The sequence below is a fragment of the Pleurodeles waltl genome, chromosome 5 (assembly GCF_031143425.1).
Source record: "Pleurodeles waltl isolate 20211129_DDA chromosome 5, aPleWal1.hap1.20221129, whole genome shotgun sequence".
In the NCBI taxonomy this organism is placed as follows: domain Eukaryota; kingdom Metazoa; phylum Chordata; class Amphibia; order Caudata; family Salamandridae; genus Pleurodeles; species Pleurodeles waltl.
Genome location: NC_090444.1, coordinates 1178082849 through 1178098837, shown reverse-complemented (window position 1 = coordinate 1178098837; position 15989 = coordinate 1178082849).

The window sequence follows — 15989 nt, the reverse complement described above, 5'->3', positions numbered from 1 at the left end:
GGTGCCGGCTGAGCTAGAGGCCAAAATCTACAGGTAGGCACTTCGCAAAAAACACCTCCTGTTTTCTTTCAAAAATTTGGATGTGTCCACGTTGCGCTTTGGGGCGTTTCCTGTCGCGGGCGCTAGGCCTACCCACACAAGTGAGGTATCATTTTTATCGGGAGACTTGGGGGAACGCTGGGTGGAAGGAAATTTGTGGCTCCACTCAGATTCCAGAACTTTCTGCCACAGAAATGTGAGGAACATGTGTTTTTTTAGCCAAACTTTGAGGTTTGCAAAGGATTCTGGGTAACAGAACCTGGTCCGAGCCCAACAAGTCACCCCATCTTGGATTCCCCTAGGTCTCTAGTTTTAAAAAATGCACAGTGTTGGTAGGTTTCCCTAGGTGACGGCTGAGCTACAGGCCAAAATCCACAGGTAGGCACTGTTTTCTTTCAAAAAATGGGATGTGTCCACGTTGCGCTTTGGGGCATTTCCTGTCGCGGGCGCTAGGCCTACCCACACAAGTGAGGTATCATTTCTATCGGGAGACTTGGGGGAACGCTGGGTGGAAGAAAATTTGTGGCTCCTCTCGGATTCCAGAACTTTCTGCCACACAAATGTGAGGAACATGTGTTTTTGTAGCCAAATTTTGAGGTTTGCAAAGGATTCTGGGTAACAGAACCTCGTCCGAGCCCCGCAAGTCACCCCTCCTTGGATTCCCCTAGGTCTCTAGTTTTCAGAAATGCACAGGTATGGTAGGTTTCCCTAGGTGCCGGCTGAGCTAGAGGCCAAAATCTACAGGTAGGCACTTCGCAAAAAACACCTCCTGTTTCTTTCAAAAATTTGGATGTGTCCACGTTGCGCTTTGGGGCGTTTCCTGTCGCGGGCGCTAGGCCTACCCACACAAGTGAGGTATCATTTTTATCGGGAGACTTGGGGGAACGCTGGGTGGAAGGAAATTTGTGGCTCCTCTCAGATTGCAGAACTTTCTGCCACAGAAATGTGAGGAACATGGTTTTTTTTAGCCAAATTTTGAGGTTTGCAAAGGATTCTGGGTAACAGAACCTGGTCCGAGCCCAACAAGTCACCCCATCTTGGATTCCCCTAGGTCTCTAGTTTTAAAAAATGCACAGTGTTGGTATGTTTCCCTAGGTGACGGCTGAGCTACAGGCCAAAATCCACAGGTAGGCACTGTTTTCTTTCAAAAAATGGGATGTGTCCACGTTGCGCTTTGGGGCATTTCCTGTCGCGGGCGCTAGGACTACCCACACAAGTGAGGTATCATTTCTATCGGGAGACTTGGGGGAACGCTGGGTGGAAGGAAATTTGTGGCTCCTCTCAGATTCCAGAACTTCCTGCCACAGAAATGTGAGGAACATGTGTTTTTTTTAGCCTATCTTTGAGGTTTGCAAAGGATTCTGGGTAACAGAACCTGGTCCGAGCCCCGCAAGTCACCCCTCCTTCGATTCCCCTAGGTCTCTAGTTTTCAGAAATGCACAGGTTTGGTAGGTTTCCCTAGGTGCCGGCTGAGCTAGAGGCCAAAATCTACAGGTAGGCACTTCGCAAAAAACACCTCCTGTTTTCTTTCAAAAATTTGGATGTGTCCACGTTGCGCTTTGGGGCGTTTCCTGTCGCGGGCGCTAGGCCTACCCACACAAGTGAGGTATCATATTTATCGGGAGACTTGGGGGAACGCTGGGTGGAAGGAAATTTGTGGCTCCTCTCAGATTCCAGAACTTCCTGCCACAGAAATGTGAGGAACATGTGTTTTTTTTAGCCTATCTTTGAGGTTTGCAAAGGATTCTGGGTAACAGAACCTGGTCCGAGCCCCGCAAGTCACCCCTCCTTCGATTCCCCTAGGACTCTAGTTTTCAGAAATGCACAGGTTTGGTAGGTTTCCCTAGGTGCCGGCTGAGCTAGAGGCCAAAATCTACAGGTAGGCACTTCGCAAAAAACACCTCTGTTTTCTTTCAAAAATTTGGATGTGTCCAAGTTGTGCTTTGGGGCGTTTCCTGTCGCGGGCGCTAGGCCTGCCCACACAAGTGAGGTATAATTTTTATCGGGAGACTTGGGGGAATGCTGGGTGGAAGGAAATGTGTGGCTCCTCTCAGATTGCAGAACTTTCTGCCACAGAAATGTGAGGAACATGTGTTTTTTTTATCCAAATTTTGAGGTTTGCAAAGGATTCTGGGTAACAGAACCTGGTCCGAGCCCAGCAAGTCACCCCTCCTTGGATTCCCCTAGGTCTCTAGTTTTCAGAAATGCACAGGTTTGGTAGGTTTTCCTAGGTGCCGGCTGAGCTAGAGGCCAAAATCTACAGGTAGGCACTTCGCAAAAAACACATCCTGTTTTCTTTCAAAAATTTGGATGTGTCCACGTTGCGCTTTGGGGCGTTTCCTGTGGCGGGCGCTAGGCCTACCCACACAAGTGAGGTATCATTTTTATCGGGAGACTTGGGGGAACGCTGGGTGGAAGGAAATTTGTGGCTCCTCTCAGATTCCAGTACTTTCTGCCACAGAAATGTGAGGAAAATGTTTTTTTTTAGCCACATTTTGAGGTTTGCAAAGGATTCTGGGTAACAGAACCTGGTCCGAGCCCCGCAAGTCACCCCTCCTTCGATTCCCCTAGGTCTCTAGTTTTCAGAAATGCACAGGTTTGGTAGGTTTCCCTAGGTGCCGGCTGAGCTAGAGGCCAAAATCTACAGGTAGGCACTTCGCAAAAAACACCTCTGTTTTCTTTCAAAAATTTGGATGTGTCCACGTTGTGCTTTGGGGCGTTTCCTGTCGCGGGCGCTAGGCCTGCCCACACAAGTGAGGTATCATTTCTATCGGGAGACTTGGGGGAACGCTGGGTGGAAGAAAATTTGTGGCTCCTCTCGGATTCCAGAACTTTCTGCCACACAAATGTGAGGAACATGTGTTTTTGTAGCCAAATTTTGAGGTTTGCAAAGGATTCTGGGTAACAGAACCTCGTCCGAGCCCCGCAAGTCACCCCTCCTTGGATTCCCCTAGGTCTCTAGTTTTCAGAAATGCACAGGTATGGTAGGTTTCCCTAGGTGCCGGCTGAGCTAGAGGCCAAAATCTACAGGTAGGCACTTCGCAAAAAACACCTCCTGTTTCTTTCAAAAATTTGGATGTGTCCACGTTGCGCTTTGGGGCGTTTCCTGTCGCGGGCGCTAGGCCTACCCACACAAGTGAGGTATCATTTTTATCGGGAGACTTGGGGGAACGCTGGGTGGAAGGAAATTTGTGGCTCCTCTCAGATTGCAGAACTTTCTGCCACAGAAATGTGAGGAACATGGTTTTTTTTAGCCAAATTTTGAGGTTTGCAAAGGATTCTGGGTAACAGAACCTGGTCCGAGCCCAACAAGTCACCCCATCTTGGATTCCCCTAGGTCTCTAGTTTTAAAAAATGCACAGTGTTGGTATGTTTCCCTAGGTGACGGCTGAGCTACAGGCCAAAATCCACAGGTAGGCACTGTTTTCTTTCAAAAAATGGGATGTGTCCACGTTGCGCTTTGGGGCATTTCCTGTCGCGGGCGCTAGGACTACCCACACAAGTGAGGTATCATTTCTATCGGGAGACTTGGGGGAACGCTGGGTGGAAGGAAATTTGTGGCTCCTCTCAGATTCCAGAACTTCCTGCCACAGAAATGTGAGGAACATGTGTTTTTTTTAGCCTATCTTTGAGGTTTGCAAAGGATTCTGGGTAACAGAACCTGGTCCGAGCCCCGCAAGTCACCCCTCCTTCGATTCCCCTAGGTCTCTAGTTTTCAGAAATGCACAGGTTTGGTAGGTTTCCCTAGGTGCCGGCTGAGCTAGAGGCCAAAATCTACAGGTAGGCACTTCGCAAAAAACACCTCCTGTTTTCTTTCAAAAATTTGGATGTGTCCACGTTGCGCTTTGGGGCGTTTCCTGTCGCGGGCGCTAGGCCTACCCACACAAGTGAGGTATCATTTTTATCGGGAGACTTGGGGGAACGCTGGGTGGAAGGAAATTTGTGGCTCCTCTCAGATTCCAGAACTTCCTGCCACAGAAATGTGAGGAACATGTGTTTTTTTTAGCCTATCTTTGAGGTTTGCAAAGGATTCTGGGTAACAGAACCTGGTCCGAGCCCCGCAAGTCACCCCTCCTTCGATTCCCCTAGGACTCTAGTTTTCAGAAATGCACAGGTTTGGTAGGTTTCCCTAGGTGCCGGCTGAGCTAGAGGCCAAAATCTACAGGTAGGCACTTCGCAAAAAACACCTCTGTTTTCTTTCAAAAATTTGGATGTGTCCAAGTTGTGCTTTGGGGCGTTTCCTGTCGCGGGCGCTAGGCCTGCCCACACAAGTGAGGTATAATTTTTATCGGGAGACTTGGGGGAATGCTGGGTGGAAGGAAATGTGTGGCTCCTCTCAGATTGCAGAACTTTCTGCCAGAGAAATGTGAGGAACATGTGTTTTTTTTATCCAAATTTTGAGGTTTGCAAAGGATTCTGGGTAACAGAACCTGGTCCGAGCCCAGCAAGTCACCCCTCCTTGGATTCCCCTAGGTCTCTAGTTTTCAGAAATGCACAGGTTTGGTAGGTTTTCCTAGGTGCCGGCTGAGCTAGAGGCCAAAATCTACAGGTAGGCACTTCGCAAAAAACACATCCTGTTTTCTTTCAAAAATTTGGATGTGTCCACGTTGCGCTTTGGGGCGTTTCCTGTGGCGGGCGCTAGGCCTACCCACACAAGTGAGGTATCATTTTTATCGGGAGACTTGGGGGAACGCTGGGTGGAAGGAAATTTGTGGCTCCTCTCAGATTCCAGTACTTTCTGCCACAGAAATGTGAGGAAAATGTTTTTTTTTAGCCACATTTTGAGGTTTGCAAAGGATTCTGGGTAACAGAACCTGGTCCGAGCCCCGCAAGTCACCCCTCCTTCGATTCCCCTAGGTCTCTAGTTTTCAGAAATGCACAGGTTTGGTAGGTTTCCCTAGGTGCCGGCTGAGCTAGAGGCCAAAATCTACAGGTAGGCACTTCGCAAAAAACACCTCTGTTTTCTTTCAAAAATTTGGATGTGTCCACGTTGTGCTTTGGGGCGTTTCCTGTCGCGGGCGCTAGGCCTGCCCACACAAGTGAGGTATCATTTTTATCGGGAGACTTGGGGGAATGCTGGGTGGAAGGAAATTTGTGGCTCCTCTCAGATTCCAGAACTTTCTGCCACAGAAATGTGAGGAACATGTGTTTTTTTAGCCAAATTTTGAGGTTTGCAAAGGATTCTAGGTAACAGAACCTGGTCTGAGCCCCGCAAGTCACCCCTCCTTCGATTCCCTTAGGTCTCTAGTTTTCAGAAATGCACAGGTTTGGTAGGTTTTCCTAGGTGCCGGCTGAGCTAGAGGCCAAAATCTACAGGTAGGCACTTCGCAAAAAACACCTCCTGTTTTCTTTCAAAAATTTGGATGTGTCCACGTTGCGCTTTGGGGCGTTTCCTGTCGCGGGCGCTAGGCCTACCCACACAAGTGAGGTATCATTTTTATCGGGAGACTTGGGGGAACGCTGGGTGGAAGGAAATTTGTGGCTCCACTCAGATTCCAGAACTTTCTGCCACAGAAATGTGAGGAACATGTGTTTTTTTAGCCAAATTTTGAGGTTTGCAAAGGATTCTGGGTAACAGAACCTGGTCCGAGCCCAACAAGTCACCCCATCTTGGATTCCCCTAGGTCTCTAGTTTTAAAAAATGCACAGTGTTGGTAGGTTTCCCTAGGTGACGGCTGAGCTACAGGCCAAAATCCACAGGTAGGCACTGTTTTCTTTCAAAAAATGGGATGTGTCCACGTTGCGCTTTGGGGCATTTCCTGTCGCGGGCGCTAGGCCTACCCACACAAGTGAGGTATCATTTCTATCGGGAGACTTGGGGGAACGCTGGGTGGAAGAAAATTTGTGGCTCCTCTCAGATTCCAGAACTTTCTGCCACACAAATGTGAGGAACATGTGTTTTTGTAGCCAAATTTTGAGGTTTGCAAAGGATTCTGGGTAACAGAACCTCGTCCGAGCCCCGCCAGTCACCCCTCCTTGGATTCCCCTAGGTCTCTAGTTTTCAGAAATGCACAGGTATGGTAGGTTTCCCTAGGTGCCGGCTGAGCTAGAGGCCAAAATCTACAGGTAGGCACTTCGCAAAAAACACCTCCTGTTTCTTTCAAAAATTTGGATGTGTCCACGTTGCGCTTTGGGGCGTTTCCTGTCGCGGGCGCTAGGCCTACCCACACAAGTGAGGTATCATTTTTATCGGGAGACTTGGGGGAACGCTGGGTGGAAGGAAATTTGTGGCTCCTCTCAGATTGCAGAACTTTCTGCCACAGAAATGTGAGGAACATGGTTTTTTTTAGCCAAATTTTGAGGTTTGCAAAGGATTCTGGGTAACAGAACCTGGTCCGAGCCCAACAAGTCACCCCATCTTGGATTCCCCTAGGTCTCTAGTTTTAAAAAATGCACAGTGTTGGTAGGTTTCCCTAGGTGACGGCTGAGCTACAGGCCAAAATCCACAGGTAGGCACTGTTTTCTTTCAAAAAATGGGATGTGTCCACGTTGCGCTTTGGGGCATTTCCTGTCGCGGGCGCTAGGCCTACCCACACAAGTGAGGTATCATTTCTATCGGGAGACTTGGGGGAACGCTGGGTGGAAGGAAATTTGTGGCTCCTCTCAGATTCCAGAACTTTCTGCCACACAAATGTAAGGAACATGTGTTTTTGTAGCCAAATTTTGAGGTTTGCAAAGGATTCTGGGTAACAGAACCTCGTCCGAGCCCCGCAAGTCACCCCTCCTTGGATTCCCCTAGGTCTCTAGTTTTCAGAAATGCACAGGTATGGTAGGTTTCCCTAGGTGCCGGCTGAGCTAGAGGCCAAAATCTACAGGTAGGCACTTCGCAAAAAACACCTCCTGTTTTCTTTCAAAAATTTGGATGTGTCCACGTTGCGCTTTGGGGCGTTTCCTGTCGCGGGCTCTAGGCCTACCCACACAAGTGAGGTATAATTTTTATCGGGAGACTTGGGGGAACGCTGGGTGGAAGGAAATTTGTGGCTCCTCTCAGATTGCAGAACTTTCTGCCACAGAAATGTGAGGAACATGTGTTTTTTTAGCCAAATTTTGAGGTTTGCAAAGGATTCTGGGTAACAGAACCTAGTCCGAGCCCCACAAGTCACCCCTCCTTGGATTCCCCTAGGTCTCTAGTTTTCAGAAATGCACAGGTTCGGTAGGTTTCCCTAGGTGCGGGCTGAGCTAGAGGCCAAAATCTACAGGTAGGCACTTCGCAAAAAACATCTCTGTTTTCTTTCAGAAATTTGGATGTGTCCAGGTTGCGCTTTGGGGCGTTTCCTGTCGCGGGCGCTAGGCCTACCCACACAAGTGAGGTATCATTTTTATCGGGAGACTTGGGGGAACGCTGGGTGGAAGGAAATTTGTGGCTCCTCTCAGATTCCAGAACTTTCTGCCACAGAAATGTGAGGAAAATTTGTTTTTTTAGCCACATTTTGAAGGTTTGCAAAGGATTCTGGGTAACAGAACCTGGTCCGAGCCCCGCAAGTCACCCTTCCTTCGATTCCTCTAGGTCTCTAGTTTTCAGAAATGCACAGGTTTGGTAGGTTTCCCTAGGTGCCGGCTGAGCTAGAGGCCAAAATCTACAGGTAGGCACTTCACAAAAAACACCTCCTGTTTTCTTTTAAAAATTTGGATGTGTCCACGTTGCGCTTTGGGGCGTTTCCTGTCGCGGGCGCTAGGCCTACCCACACAAGTGAGGTATCATTTTTATCGGGAGACTTGGGGGAACGCTGGGTGGAAGGAAATTTGTGGCTCCTCTCAGATTCCAGAACTTCCTGCCACAGAAATGTGAGGAACATGTGTTTTTTTTAGCCTATCTTTGAGGTTTGCAAAGGATTCTGGGTAACAGAACCTGGTCCGAGCCCCGCAAGTCACCCCTCCTTCGATTCCCCTAGGTCTCTAGTTTTCAGAAATGCACAGGTTTGGTAGGTTTCCCTAGGTGCCGGCTGAGCTAGAGGCCAAAATCTACAGGTAGGCACTTCGCAAAAAACACCTCTGTTTTCTTTCAAAAATTTGGATGTGTCCACGTTGTGCTTTGGGGCGTTTCCTGTCGCGGGCGCTAGGCCTGCCCACACAAGTGAGGTATCATTTTTATCGGGAGACTTGGGGGAATGCTGGGTGGAAGGAAATTTGTGGCTCCTCTCAGATTGCAGAACTTTCTGCCACAGAAATGTGAGGAATATGTGTTTTTTTTATCCAAATTTTGAGGTTTGCAAAGGATTCTGGGTAACAGAACCTGGTCCGAGCCCAGCAAGTCACCCCTCCTTGGATTCCCCTAGGTCTCTAGTTTTCAGAAATGCACAGGTTTGGTAGGTTTCCCTAGGTGCAGGCTGAGCTAGAGGGCCAAAATCTACAGGTAGGCACTTCGCAAAAAACACCTCTGTTTTCTTTCAAAAATGTGGATCTGTCCACGTTGTGCTTTGGGGCGTTTCCTGTCGCGGGCGCTAGGCCTACCCACACAAGTGAGGTATCATTTTTATCGGGAGACTTGGGGGAACGCTGGGTGGAAGGAAATTTGTGGCTCCTCTCAGATTCCAGAACTTTCTGCCACAGAAATGTGAGGAAAATGTGTTTTTTTAGCCACATTTTGAGGTTTGCAAAGGATTCTGGGTAACAGAACCTGGTCCGAGCCCCGCAAGTCACCCCTCCTTCGATTCCCCTAGGTCTCTAGTTTTCAGAAATGCACAGGTTTGGTAGGTTTCCCTAGGTGCCGGCTGAGCTAGAGGCCAAAATCTACAGGTAGGCACTTCGCAAAAAGCACCTCTTGTTTTCTTTCAAAAATGTGGATGTGTCCACGTTGCTCTTTGGGGCGTTTCCTGTGGCGGGCGCTAGGCCTACCCACACAAGTGAGGTATCATTTTTATCGGGAGACTTGGGGGAACGCTGGGTGGAAGGAAATTTGTGGCTCCTCTCAGATTCCAGTACTTTCTGCCACAGAAATGTGAGGAAAATGTTTTTTTTTAGCCACATTTTGAGGTTTGCAAAGGATTCTGGGTAACAGAACCTGGTCCGAGCCCCGCAAGTCACCCCTCCTTCGATTCCCCTAGGTCTCTAGTTTTCAGAAATGCACAGGTTTGGTAGGTTTCCCTAGGTGCCGGCTGAGCTAGAGGCCAAAATCTACAGCTAGGCACTTCGCAAAAAACACCTCTGTTTTCTTTCAAAAATTTGGATGTGTCCACGTTGTGCTTTGGGGCGTTTCCTGTCGCGGGCGCTAGGCCTGCCCACACAAGTGAGGTATCATTTTTATCGGGAGACTTGGGGGAATGCTGGGTGGAAGGAAATTTGTGGCTCCTCTCAGATTCCAGAACTTTCTGCAACACAAATGTGAGGAACATGTGTTTTTGTAGCCAAATTTTGAGGTTTGCAAAGGATTCTGGGTAACAGAACCTCGTCCGAGCCCCGCAAGTCACCCCTCCTTGGATTCCCCTAGGTCTCTAGTTTTCAGAAATGCACAGGTATGGTAGGTTTCCCTAGGTGCCGGCTGAGCTAGAGGCCAAAATCTACAGGTAGGCACTTCGCAAAAAACACCTCCTGTTTTCTTTCAAAAATTTGGATGTGTCCACGTTGCGCTTTGGGGCGTTTCCTGTCGCGGGCTCTAGGCCTACCCACACAAGTGAGGTATCATTTTTATCGGGAGACTTGGGGGAACGCTGGGTGGAAGGAAATTTGTGGCTCCTCTCAGATTCCAGAACTTCCTGCCACAGAAATGTGAGGAACATGTGTTTTTTTTAGCCTATCTTTGAGGTTTGCAAAGGATTCTGGGTAACAGAACCTGGTCCGAGCCCCGCAAGTCACCCCTCCTTCGATTCCCCAAGGTCTCTAGTTTTCAGAAATGCACAGGTTTGGTAGGTTTCCCTAGGTGCCGGCTGAGCTAGAGGCCAAAATCTACAGGTAGGCACTTCGCAAAAAACACCTCTGTTTTCTTTCAAAAATTTGGATGTGTCCACGTTGTGCTTTGGGGCGTTTCCTGTCGCGGGCGCTAGGCCTGCCCACACAAGTGAGGTATCATTTGTATCGGGAGACTTGGGGGAATGCTGGGTGGAAGGAAATTTGTGGCTCCTCTCAGATTGCAGAACTTTCTGCCACAGAAATGTGAGGAACATGTGTTTTTTTATCCAAATTTTGAGGTTTGCAAAGGATTCTGGGTAACAGAACCTGGTCTGAGCCCAGCAAGTCACCCCTCCTTGGATTCCCCTAGGTCTCTAGTTTTCAGAAATGCACAGGTTTGGTAGGTTTCCCTAGGTGCAGGCTGAGCTAGAGGCCAAAATCTACAGGTAGGCACTTCGCAAAAAACACCTCCTGTTTTCTTTCAAAAATTTGGATGTGTCCACGTTGCGCTTTGGGGCGTTTCCTGTCGCGGGCGCTAGGCCTACCCACACAAGTGAGGTATCATTTTTATCGGGAGACTTGGGGGAACGCTGGGTGGAAGGAAATTTGTGGCTCCACTCAGATTCCAGAACTTTCTGCCACAGAAATGTGAGGAACATGTGTTTTTTTAGCCAAATTTTGAGGTTTGCAAAGGATTCTGGGTAACAGAACCTGGTCCGAGCCCAACAAGTCACCCCATCTTGGATTCCCCTAGGTCTCTAGTTTTAACAAATGCACAGTGTTGGTAGGTTTCCCTAGGTGACGGCTGAGCTACAGGCCAAAATCCACAGGTAGACACTGTTTTCTTTCAAAAAATGGGATGTGTCCACGTTGCGCTTTGGGGCATTTCCTGTCGCGGGCGCTAGGCCTACCCACACAAGTGAGGTATCATTTCTATCGGGAGACTTGGGGGAACGCTGGGTGGAAGGAAATTTGTGGCTCCTCTCAGATTCCAGAACTTTCTGCCACACAAATGTGAGGAACATGTGTTTTTGTAGCCAAATTTTGAGGTTTGCAAAGGATTCTGGGTAACAGAACCTCGTCCGAGCCCCGCAAGTCACCCCTCCTTGGATTCCCCTAGGTCTCTAGTTTTCAGAAATGCACAGGTATGGTAGGTTTCCCTAGGTGCCGGCTGAGCTAGAGGCCAAAATCTACAGGTAGGCACTTCGCAAAAAACACCTCCTGTTTCTTTCAAAAATTTGGATGTGTCCACGTTGCGCTTTGGGGCGTTTCCTGTCGCGGGCTCTAGGCCTACCCACACAAGTGAGGTATCATTTTTATCGGGAGACTTGGGGGAACGCTGGGTGGAAGGAAATTTGTGGCTCCTCTCAGATTGCAGAACTTTCTCCCACAGAAATGTGAGGAACATGGTTTTTTTTAGCCAAATTTTGAGGTTTGCAAAGGATTCTGGGTAACAGAACCTGGTCCGAGCCCAACAAGTCACCCCATCTTGGATTCCCCTAGGTCTCTAGTTTTAAAAAATGCACAGTGTTGGTAGGTTTCCCTAGGTGACGGCTGAGCTACAGGCCAAAATCCACAGGTAGGCACTGTTTTCTTTCAAAAAATGGGATGTGTCCACGTTGCGCTTTGGGGCATTTCCTGTCGCGGGCGCTAGGCCTACCCACACAAGTGAGGTATCATTTCTATCGGGAGACTTGGGGGAACGCTGGGTGGAAGGAAATTTGTGGCTCCTCTCAGATTCCAGAACTTTCTGCCACACAAATGTGAGGAACATGTGTTTTTGTAGCCAAATTTTGAGGTTTGCAAAGGATTCTGGGTAACAGAACCTCGTCCGAGCCCCGCAAGTCACCCCTCCTTGGATTCCCCTAGGTCTCTAGTTTTCAGAAATGCACAGGTATGGTAGGTTTCCCTAGGTGCCGGCTGAGCTAGAGGCCAAAATCTACAGGTAGGCACTTCGCAAAAAACACCTCCTGTTTTCTTTCAAAAATTTGGATGTGTCCACGTTGCGCTTTGGGGCGTTTCCTGTCGCGGGCTCTAGGCCTACCCACACAAGTGAGGTATCATTTTTATCGGGAGACTTGGGGGAACGCTGGGTGGAAGGAAATTTGTGGCTCCTCTCAGATTCCAGAACTTCCTGCCACAGAAATGTGAGGAACATGTGTTTTTTTTAGCCTATCTTTGAGGTTTGCAAAGGATTCTGGGTAACAGAACCTGGTCCGAGCCCCGCAAGTCACCCCTCCTTCGATTCCCCAAGGTCTCTAGTTTTCAGAAATGCACAGGTTTGGTAGGTTTCCCTAGGTGCCGGCTGAGCTAGAGGCCAAAATCTACAGGTAGGCACTTCGCAAAAAACACCTCTGTTTTCTTTCAAAAATTTGGATGTGTCCACGTTGTGCTTTGGGGCATTTCCTGTCGCGGGCGCTAGGCCTGCCCACACAAGTGAGGTATCATTTTTATCGGGAGACTTGGGGGAATGCTGGGTGGAAGGAAATTTGTGGCTCCTCTCAGATTGCAGAACTTTCTGCCACAGAAATGTGAGGAACATGTGTTTTTTTATCCAAATTTTGAGGTTTGCAAAGGATTCTGGGTAACAGAACCTGGTCCGAGCCCAGCAAGTCACCCCTCCTTGGATTCACCTAGGTCTCTAGATTTCAGAAATGCACAGGTTAGGTAGGTTTCCCTAGGTGCAGGCTGAGCTAGAGGCCAAAATCTACAGGTAGGCACTTCGCAAAAAACACCTCTGTTTTCTTTCAAAAATTTGGATGTGTCCACGTTGTGCTTTGGGGCGTTTCCTGTCGCGGGCGCTAGGCCTACCCACACAAGTGAGGTATCATTTTTATCGGGAGACTTGGGGGAACGCTGGGTGGAAGGAAATTTGTGGCTCCTCTCAGATTCCAGAACTTTCTGCCACAGAAATGTGAGGAAAATGTGTTTTTTTAGCCACATTTTGAGGTTTGCAAAGGATTCTGGGTAACAGAACCTGGTCCGAGCCCCGCAAGTCACCCCTCCTTCGATTCCCCTAGGTCTCTAGTTTTCAGAAATGCACAGGTTTGGTAGGTTTCCCTAGGTGCCGGCTGAGCTAGAGGCCAAAATCTACAGGTAGGCACTTCGCAAAAAGCACCTCTTGTTTTCTTTCAAAAATTTGGATGTGTCCACGTTGCTCTTTGGGGCATTTCCTGTGGCGGGCGCTAGGCCTACCCACACAAGTGAGGTATCATTTTTATCGGGAGACTTGGGGGAACGCTGGGTGGAAGGAAATTTGTGGCTCCTCTCAGATTCCAGTACTTTCTGCCACAGAAATGTGAGGAAAATGTTTTTTTTTAGCCACATTTTGAGGTTTGCAAAGGATTCTGGGTAACAGAACCTGGTCCGAGCCCCGCAAGTCACCCCTCCTTCGATTCCCCTAGGTCTCTAGTTTTCAGAAATGCACAGGTTTGGTAGGTTTCCCTAGGTGCCGGCTGAGCTAGAGGCCAAAATCTACAGGTAGGCACTTCGCAAAAAACACCTCTGTTTTCTTTCAAAAATTTGGATGTGTCCACGCTGTGCTTTGGGGCGTTTCCTGTCGCGGGCGCTAGGCCTGCCCACACAAGTGAGGTATCATTTTTATCGGGAGACTTGGGGGAACGCTGGGTGGAAGGAAATTTGTGGCTCCACTCAGATTCCAGAACTTTCTGCCACAGATATGTGAGGAACATGTGTTTTTTTAGCCAAATTTTGAGGTTTGCAAAGGATTCTGGGTAACAGAACCTGGTCCGAGCCCAACAAGTCACCCCATCTTGGATTCCCCTAGGTCTCTAGTTTTAGAAAATGCACAGTGTTGGTAGGTTTCCCTAGGTGACGGCTGAGCTACAGGCCAAAATCCACAGGTAGGCACTGTTTTCTTTCAAAAAATGGGATGTGTCCACGTTGCGCTTTGGGGCATTTCCTGTCGCGGGCGCTAGGCCTACCCACACAAGTGAGGTATCATTTCTATCGGGAGACTTGGGGGAACGCTGGGTGGAAGGAAATTTGTGGCTCCTCTCAGATTCCAGAACTTTCTGCCACACAAATGTGAGGAACATGTGTTTTTGTAGCCAAATTTTGAGGTTTGCAAAGGATTCTGGGTAACAGAACCTCGTCCGAGCCCCGCAAGTCACCCCTCCTTGGATTCCCCTAGGTCTCTAGTTTTCAGAAATGCACAGGTATGGTAGGTTTCCCTAGGTGCCGGCTGAGCTAGAGGCCAAAATCTACAGGTAGGCACTTCGCAAAAAACACCTCCTGTTTTCTTTCAAAAATTTGGATGTGTCCACGTTGCGCTTTGGGGCGTTTCCTGTCGCGGGCTCTAGGCCTACCCACACAAGTGAGGTATAATTTTTATTGGGAGACTTGGGGGAACGCTGGGTGGAAGGAAATTTGTGGCTCCTCTCAGATTGCAGAACTTTCTGCCACAGAAATGTGAGGAACATGTGTTTTTTTAGCCAAATTTTGAGGTTTGCAAAGGATTCTGGGTAACAGAACCTAGTCCGAGCCCCACAAGTCACCCCTCCTTGGATTCCCCTAGGTCTCTAGTTTTCAGAAATGCACAGGTTCGGTAGGTTTCCCTAGGTGCCGGCTGAGCTAGAGGCCAAAATCTACAGGTAGGCACTTCGCAAAAAACATCTCTGTTTTCTTTCAGAAATTTGGATGTGTCCAGGTTGCGCTTTGGGGCGTTTCCTGTCGCGGGCGCTAGGCCTACCCACACAAGTGAGGTATCATTTTTATCGGGAGACTTGGGGGAACGCTGGGTGGAAGGAAATTTGTGGCTCCTCTCAGATTCCAGAACTTCCTGCCACAGAAATGTGAGGAACATGTGTTTTTTTTAGCCTATCTTTGAGGTTTGCAAAGGATTCTGGGTAACAGAACCTGGACCGAGCCCCGCAAGTCACCCCTCCTTCGATTCCCCTAGGTCTCTAGTTTTCAGAAATGCACAGGTTTGGTAGGTTTCCCTAGGTGCCGGCTGAGCTAGAGGCCAAAATCTACAGGTAGGCACTTCGCAAAAAACACCTCTGTTTTCTTTCAAAAATTTGGATGTGTCCACGTTGTGCTTTGGGGCGTTTCCTGTTGCGGGCGCTAGGCCTGCCCACACAAGTGAGGTATCATTTTTATCGGGAGACTTGGGGGAATGCTGGGTGAAAGGAAATTTGTGGCTCCTCTCAGATTGCAGAACTTTCTGCCACAGAAATGTGAGGAATATGTGTTTTTTTTAATCCAAATTTTGAGGTTTGCAAAGGATTCTGGGTAACAGAACCTGGTCCGAGCCCAGCAAGTCACCCCTCCTTGGATTCCCCTAGGTCTCTAGTTTTCAGAAATGCACAGGTTTGGTAGGTTTCCCTAGGTGCAGGCTGAGCTAGAGGGCCAAAATCTACAGGTAGGCACTTCGCAAAAAACACCTCTGTTTTCTTTCAAAAATGTGGATCTGTCCACGTTGTGCTTTGGGGCGTTTCCTGTCGCGGGCGCTAGGCCTACCCACACAAGTGAGGTATAATTTTTATCGGGAGACTTGGGGGAACGCTGGGTGGAAGGAAATTTGTGGCTCCTCTCAGATTCCAGAACTTTCTGCCACAGAAATGTGAGGAAAATGTGTTTTTTTAGCCACATTTTGAGGTTTGCAAAGGATTCTGGGTAACAGAACCTGGTCCGAGCCCCGCAAGTCACCCCTCCTTCGATTCCCCTAGGTCTCTAGTTTTCAGAAATGCACAGGTTTGGTAGGTTTCCCTAGGTGCCGGCTGAGCTAGAGGCCAAAATCTACAGGTAGGCACTTCGCAAAAAGCACCTCTTGTTTTCTTTCAAAAATGTGGATGTGTCCACGTTGCTCTTTGGGGCGTTTCCTGTGGCGGGCGCTAGGCCTACCCACACAAGTGAGGTATCATTTTTATCGGGAGACTTGGGGGAACGCTGGGTGGAAGGAAATTTGTGGCTCCTCTCAGATTCCAGTACTTTCTGCCACAGAAATGTGAGGAAAATGTTTTTTTTTAGCCACATTTTGAGGTTTGCAAAGGATTCTGGGTAACAGAACCTGGTCCGAGCCCCGCAAGTCACCCCTCCTTCGATTCCCCTAGGTCTCTAGTTTTCAGAAATGCACAGGTTTGGTAGGTTTCCCTAGGTGCCGG